General features: G+C 43.3%; 1 protein-coding gene across 2 annotated transcripts in view; it reads right to left on the bottom strand.

Moving 5' to 3' along the window:
• Positions 1–3342, bottom strand: part of PRKCQ (protein kinase C theta) — an 88817-nt gene extending 85475 nt beyond the window's left edge. Inside the window, exon 1 of one of the 2 annotated variants that reach the window (XM_005291929.4) lies at positions 3205–3342. The gene's annotated coding sequence lies outside the window, so the exon portion shown is untranslated. The remainder of the gene's footprint in view (positions 1–3204) is intronic. The other variant, XM_024106346.3, reaches the window with a different exon arrangement.
• Positions 3343–8600: the final 5258 nt, after the last annotated feature.

The following is an 8600-nucleotide window of genomic DNA, read 5'->3' on the forward strand; positions in this document are numbered from 1 at the left end:
AATTATGGGGGATGGTTAATACAACATCATATAATACTCTGCCAGGAATATAGCTTTTTCTGAATAATATCCAACCAACAAGAGAAGAAATTAAAAAGCACTCATCAAAGGTTAAAACCTACTTTTGACGTAAGGGTAAATGTGGAAAATATCTCTTTTAACCTGCCAACGTGCAGATGTGATATGTGACAAAGACCCAAAATGAGGAAAACTAAAAATGTTTCATGATGGGAAGCTAAAATGCTGGAGATTCCTTTCTTTAGTGTTGATGACTTTTTCCATAGCTGCAGTTTCATGGTTCTTTATTTCTGATTTAAATATTCTCAACAACAGCAGAACAGAGGAGACTAAATGTGTGTGGACCATAGAACTTTGGGAATAGGTGATTTTCCTTGAAAGGAAGTACTCTTGAGGGTGGGAAATAGAGTTAACCCCATAGAAGAGATTATTAGGGCAGCCTCCTGTTTTAAGGGACCATTCAAATTACCACCATATGTAGTGAGTACAAGTCTGCTCCACATTTATCAGATTAAATGGTCAACTCCATTGAGCAATCAATTTTTGTTAGTGTCTTGATTGGTATTTTAGGACACATCCCACTGTTAACGGGAATGTGCAAAAAACATACCATTGTCTTGGTGGAGACTTAAGAGGATTTTTCTGAAATAAGAAATGTCATGATACTAATACAGGAACCCAAGTTTGGCAATTCAATAAGATGGAAGTCAAAATACAACCCCCCTGAACTGCAAACATTTCTATTTCTTGTTTTTAAAATAGCAATTCAGTGAAACTTTATCTCTTTCTGCCCTAGTAACCTTATTAAGTACTCTTTTATTAGCATGACTCAGTTGGGTGGCTGTCAGCTGGTCAAGTTATTTTTATTGCAATGAGCATTTCACTGGTGGAAAAAGAATGTAAGTCTCTCCCTGCAAAGCATGTCAGTAGCTCTGTAATGAAGGAAAGTATCATTGAAAAGTTACTGTATTGTATCCACCAATCAAAAGCAATGACCAAAAGGATCTGACTATGTCCAGGAGTCTAACTGTACTTCATTAGCATTCAACACTCTAAGGTTACAGTACAACCAAGGTCACATGATTGAGTGGACGGAGGCTGAGTTTTCAAATCCCACCCCCTGAGAAAGGAAGTGCAGCTCACTACACTAAGCCTGTAGGCAGGAGTTGGTTAGTTTCTCTAGGCCTCTCAAATACACTTTCAAATCTATCACAATATTATTTTGTAGTGCCTCTCCTTACATGCTGGATGCCAACATGATTTACAGAGATACACCATCAACTTCAAAACCCCACTTTCTGCTTGAAAATCTGTTGCCTGCCATTGTCACAAAGAGGCACTCAAATTACTATATATGAAAGAGGTTAGAAGGGGGAAAGTGTTTTCTCTATTTTTTCCAGTTTGTTTACTTTGGACATTCCATAACACTCTGTTTATAGCCCTTTTCTCTGTTCCCCATGTACAGCCAGTCATTTCCCCCTATTCTATGTATTGCATACAGCAACAGGGGAGAGAAAAACAATTTTTAAAGACAGGAAAATGTGATTATGAAACCACAGAAACTTGTGGGGAGCCTCAGATGTAGGACTTGAAACTAATTTAAGCTCCTTTTTTAAAAAAATGAGTAGGTTTCGGGTTGAGCAGGGCACTTTAAAATGAGAACAAAATGAGAGAGAAATTAAGAATTTTTTTTAAATTTTATTAAAAATAACAACAAAAACACCCAGACAGTCTCAAAACTTTCTTTTTTTCAGTTCCTGCTCATTCAAACTAAAATTTCCTGGAACTTCAGACTTCCTTTTCTCATGCACATTTTACAGGCACAAACACTCTAGGTCACACAAACACACACGCATATATATATATATACGCTCTGGCACTTATACACACAGCTGCACACTTTCACATATCAACACACGGTCGCATACATACACCATCACCCTTCAACATTCTGTCATGTACATGGATGCCCATTCTCATGTGTCGCACTCTCACTTGCACGCACACATATATGCTCCCTCACACACAAATGTGTTCTCCGACACACACTCCCTCCAACATCACATCGTTTGTACATACACATGATCGCTCCCACTGTTACACATCCGTGTCTCTCTGTCAGATGCTTCCACTCTCCTCTGATGTTCACACTCATACCTTCAGCCATCTTTCACAATCACACATATCCTCTTTCTCTTTCACACACCGCTCTATGCTTCTCTCACAATAACACACTGAGACCCCTTCACACAATTGCATTCACTCTCACCTACACAAACTCTCTCACTCTTGCCTGTGCGGATCTCTCACCATAACACACACAAACACCCCGGGTGTATCGCTGACCTTACACCCACACACAGCTCTGTGTGTCTCTCTCTCACACACCCCTGTGTGTAGTTCTCACCATTATCCACACACCCATCCCTGTGTGTGTATTGCTCACAATTGCACACACCTGTGTGTGTGTGTCTCTCTCACACACACCCCATGTGTATCTCTGACTATTGTACATACACACACCCCTGTGTGTCTCTCTCACAGGTACACCCCCATGTGTACCTCTCATCATTACACACCCATGTGTGTAACTCACAATTACACTCCCGTGTTTCTCTCTTTCTCACACACATCCAGTGTGTATCTCTCACAATCACACACACACACCTCCCTGCGTGTCTCTCACCACTACATATACATACACACATTTGTAACTCACAGTTACACACCCCGTGTGTCTCTCTCACCATTACACACAGACACACACCTCCCTGCGTGTCTCTCACTGTCACCTCTACACATACACACGTTTGTAACTCACAGTTACACACCCCGTGTGTCTCTCTCACCGTTACACACACAGACACACACCTCCCTGCATGTCTCTCACTGTCACCTCTACACATACACACGTTTGTAACTCACAGTTACACACCCCGTGTGTCTCTCTCACCATTACACACACACACACACCTCCCTGCGTGTCTCTCACTGTCACCTCTACACATACACACGTTTGTAACTCACAGTTACACACCCCGTGTGTCTCGCTCACCATTACACACACACACACACAGCCGCCACTCCCGGCTCAGCGCCAGCCCCTGCCGCGCATCTCACTCCGCTCCGCGCTCCGGACCCCAGCCCGGGACCCCCCCCAAACCGCGCAACGCGCCGCGGACCCACCTGTTCTCCGCCGCCTGGAGCGGGGCCGCAGCGGGGCTCAGCGATCCCAGCGGCTGCCCCGTCCGAGCGCCGCGCCGTGCCCCAGCTGCCGCATCCACCCACCGCCTCCGCTGCCGGGGGGAAGTGAGTGGGGAGCTCAGCCTGGCTGGCTGCCACCCTGGGTCTCCCCTCACCTTCCCGCCCCTCTCGCAGATCCCTCCTCCCCTGGGCAAGGAATCCCCCGCCCCACCCCTCTTCTGGAGGCTCAGTCACCTCCCAGCCCCGGGGCACAGTCCCCACTCTGTGGATTTCCTGCGCCTGGCAGCATCATGCGCTAAGTGTGTGACTAGCGATTCACAGATCCGGAGGAGGCTAGAAAGCAGGGGACGGTGTGACCCTCTAGGGGACTTCCTATATAGCAAAGACAACTTCCCCATGGGAATTCCGAGAGCAGATCGTCTAGCGAAACAGCCCGTCTTGATTTAAAAATGATCCGTGGTGGAGACTCCTTCAGGACTCTTGGTAAATTGTTCCTGTGCTTAATTACCGCCTAGGTTAAAAATGGACCCTTTACATTTGAATTTGTCTGACTTCAACTTCCAGCCCTTGGACCCTGATCTCCCTGTCTCGGCTAGAATGAAGAGCCAGTTATTCAATATTTGTTTCCCATACAGCTATTTATAGACTATAATCAACTCACCCCTTCACTGTCTCTTTGTCAAGCTAAGAGCAAGCTTCTTGTGTCTATCAGCGTAAGGCAGTGGTTCTCAAACGTTTGTCCTGGTGACCCCTTTCACACAGCAAGCCTCTGAGTGCGACCCCCCTTATAAATTAAAAACACATTTTTATATATTGAACACCATTATAAATGCTGGAGGCAAAGCAGGGTTTGGGGTGGAGGCTGACAGCTCGCGACCCCCCATGTAATAGCCTCGTGACCCCATGAGAGGTTCCCAACCCCCAGTTTGAGATCCCCTGGCATAAGGCATGTTGTCTATTCCTTTAATCATTCTGGTGGCTCTTCTCTGAACCCTCTCCAATTTAGCAACATCATCCTTGACTTGTGGACACCATAACTAGACACAGTATTCCAGCAGCAGTCGCACCAGTGCCAAATACAGAGGTAAAATAATGAGGGCTGTCGATTCATCGCAGTTAGCTCACGCGATTAACTAAAAAAAAACATTAATCGCACTAAAAAAAATTAATCGGGATTAACCACAGTTTTAATCTCACTGTTAAATAATAGAATACGAATTGAAAGTTATTAAAACTTTTGGATGTTTTTCTACTTTTTCACATATATTGTATTTTGTGGTGTAATTGAAATCAAAGTGTATATTATTTTTGATTACAAATATTTGCACTGTAAAAATGATAAGCAAAAGAAATTGTATGTTTCAATTCACCTCATACAAGTACTGTAGTGCAATCTCTTTATCATGAAAGTGCAATTTACAAATGTAGATTTTTTTTTGTTAAAACAAAACAATGTAAAACTTCAGCGTCTACAAGTCCACTCAGTCCTACTTCTTGTTCAGCCAATTGCTAAGACAAACAAGTTTGTTTACATTTACAGGAGATAATGCTGCCTGCTTCTTATTACAATGTCACCAGAAAGTGAGAACAGGCATTTGCATGGCACTTTTGTAGTTGGCATTGCAAGGTATTTACGTGCCAGATATGCTAACCATTCGTATGCGCCTTCATGCTTCGGCCACCATTCCAGAGGACATGCTTCCATGCTGATGACACTTGTTAAAAAAAATGCGTTAATTAAATTTGTGACTGAACTCCTTGTGGGGGAGAATTGTATGTTCCCTGCTCTATTTTACCAGCATTTTGCCATATATTTCATGTTATAGCAGTCTTGGATGATGACATGTTCATTTTAAGAACACTTTCACTGCAGATTTGACAAAACACAAAGACGATACCAATGTGAGATTTCTAAAGATAGCTACAACACTCAACCCAAAGTTTAAGAATCTGAAGTGCCTTCCAAAATCTGAGAGGGACGAGGTGTAGATCATGCTTTCAGAAGTCTTAAAAGAGCAACACTCCAGTGCAGAAACTACGGAACCACCAAAAAAGAAAATCAACCTTCTGCTGGTGGCATCTGACTCAGATAATGAAAATGAACATGTGTCGGTCTGCACTGATTTGGATAGTTATCGAGCAGAACCCATCATCAGCATGGACGCATGCCCCCTGGAATGGTGGTTGAAGCATGAAGGGACATATGAATCTTTAGTGCATCTGGCATGTAAATATCTTGCGATGCTGGCTACAACAGTGCCGTGAGAATGCCTGTTCTCACTTTCAGGTGACATTGTAAACAAGAAGCGGGCAGCATTATCTCCTGCAAATGTAAACAAACGTGTTTGTCTGAGCCATTGGCTGAACAAGAAATAGGACCGAGTGGACTTGCAGGCTCTAAAATTTTACATTATTTTTTAATGCAGATTTTTGGACATAATTCTATATTTGTAAGTTCAACTTTCATGATAAAGAGATTGCACTACAGTACTTGTATTAGGTAAATTGAAAAATACTATTTCTTTTTTTTTTTTACAGAGCAAATATTTGTAAATAAATATAAAGGGAGCACTGTACACTTTGTATTCTATGTTATACTTGAAATCAATATATTTGAAAATGCAGCAAACATTCCAAATTTTTTAAATAAATGGTATTCTATTATTGTTTAACAGTGCAATTAATCATGATTAATTATTTTAATCATGTGATTAATCGCAATTAATTTTTTTAATCGCTTGACAGCCCTAAAAATAACCTCTCTACTCCTACTCAAGATTCCCCTGTTTATGCATTCCAGGATCACATTAGCACTTTTGGCCACAGCGGACTGGGAGCTCACCTTCAGCTGATTATCCCAAATCTTTTTCAGTCATTAAAAGGATAAAGCCCCCCATCCTGTAAGCTAATACATGCATTAGCTGTATGAAAATGCCTATTAGGCTAGTCTTCACTTACCGGCTGGTCCGGCGGCACGCCATCGATGTTCTGGGATCGATTTATCGCGTCTGGTTAAGACGCGATAAATCAATCCCGGATTGATCCCGGAAGTGCTCACAGTCGGCGCCGGTACTCCAGCTCGCCGAGAGGAGTACGCGGCGTCGACGGGGGGAGACTTCCGGCCGCGTCTGGACCGCGGTAAGTTCGGACTAAGGTACTTCGAATTCAGCTACGTTATTAATTCGAATTCAGCTACGTTTGCCTGCACCCAGCATACCAAGCGATCCATATCACTCTATTTCAGTGAGCAGTTCTTCTCATCACCACTCCCCCAATTTTTGTGTCATCTGCAAACTTTATCAGTGACAATTTTATGTTTCCTTCCAGGTCATTAATAAAAATATTAAATAAGGTATGGCCAAGCATTGATTCCTGAAGGACTCCACCAGAAGCACAGCCATTTGATGATGATTCTCTGGTTACAATTACATTTTGAGGCCAATCAGCAAGCCAGCTGTTAATCCATGTAATATGTGCCATGTTCATTTTAGATCTTTCTGTTTTTTTAATAAAAATGGTGTGCAGTACAAAGTCAAATGCCTTAAGAAAGTCTAAATCTATGACATCAACACCATTCCTTTGTCAACCAAATTTATAATCTCATAAAAATATCAAATTTGTTTGCCAGCATCTATTTTTCATAAACCCATGTTGATTGGCATTAATTATATTATCTTCCCACAATTCTTTATTCATGAAGTCCCTTATCAGCTGCTCCATTATCTTGGCTATGACTGATGTCAGACTCACAGGCCTATTATTACCCAGATCATCCTGTTTACCCTTTTTTAAATATTGGCACAATATTAGCATTCTTCCCATAAGGACAGCCGTACTGGGTCAGACCAAAAGTCCATCTAGCCCAGTATCCTTTCTACCAACCGTGGCCAATGCCAGGTACCCCAGAGGGAGTGAACTTAACAGGTAATGATCAAGTGATCTCTCTCCTGCCATCCATCTCCACCCTCTGACAAACAGAGGCTAGGGACACCATTCCTTACCCATCCTGGCTAATAGCCATTAATGGACTTAACCTCCATGAATCTATACAGTTCTCTTTTAAATGCTGTTATAGTCCTAGCCTTCACAACCTCCTCAGGCAAGGAGTTCCACAAGTTGACTGTGCGCTGTGTGAAGAACTTCCTTTTATTTGTTTTAAACCTGCTGCCCATTAATTTCATTTGGTGGCCCCTAGTTCTTGTATTATGGGAACAAATAAATAACTTTTCATTATCTGCTTTCTCCACATCACTCATGATTTTATATACCTCTATCATATCCCCCCTTAGTCTCCTCTTTTCCAAGCTGAAAAGTCCTAGCCTCTATTCCAAGACTTATTGAAAACCAGCATTAACAGTCCAGTGAGCTCCTCAGCCAACTCTTTTAAAACTCTTGGGTGCAAGTGAACAGGACCAGCAAACAGGGAGAGGAAGTTTAGAGAGAAAACATGAAAGCCAGATACACTTAATGCTCTGTAAATGTAGACCAATAACAACCTCCCAAAACCCAAACAATAGCAACAAAACAAAGAACAAACACCCCCCCACTGCAAGAATAAAAATAATTCAGGCAGAAGTCCCTAAACAGAGGGGAGGCTGCCCAGTTTATTTCACTGAATGCCGCATGTAGGATTACCTACCTTGTGGGCAGGCAGTGCATGTGTGAATTTAGTGCAAGCAACTCATGGGCCTCAGAGACCGAATATGGGCTCTTGAGATCAGAGTGCCTGAACTGGAGGTGCTAAGGGAGAAAGAGATGTACACAGATGAGACTTTCAGGACACCGGTCCCGTCCCCAGTCTGATGGTCTCTGTGCTGTTGAGGAGGATGGAAGTTTCAGAGAAGGAGACTAGCAAACTGGAGTGGAAAGAAACCATCCCATGATTGGGACCTACCTTCCAAATGATGTCATGGTGTCCTTTCACACTGAAGAGATCCCTCTTGGGGAGGGAACCTTTGTTATTTGGAAGAGAGAGGTAGGGCCGCTGAGAGTGGGTTCAGGCCCCGGTGAAATTTTTTTTTCGGGCCCCCCAGCAAGGGCGGACCGGCTAAACAGGGCCGACGAAACCGGGGAAGCCGGGCCTCGGGCCCCCTTCCAGACTGCCGGGCCCCGGTAATTTGTACCAGCTTCCCCCCACTCTCGTCGGCCCTGGAGAGAGGTAATTATAATGGGGGATTCCATTATTAGAAATATGCATAGTTGGGTTTGTGATGACCGAGAGAACTGCGTGGTGAATTGCCTGCTGGGGGTGAAGGTTGTGGACCTCTCAAAACCTGTAGATAGACTTATGTGCAGTTCTGGGAAGGAGCCAATGGTCATGGTACCTAGGTAGGGAAAGGTAGGAGAGAGATCCTGGAGGCCAAATTTAGGCTATTAGG

The sequence above is a fragment of the Chrysemys picta genome, chromosome 1 (assembly GCF_011386835.1).
Source record: "Chrysemys picta bellii isolate R12L10 chromosome 1, ASM1138683v2, whole genome shotgun sequence".
NCBI lineage: Eukaryota > Metazoa > Chordata > Testudines > Emydidae > Chrysemys > Chrysemys picta.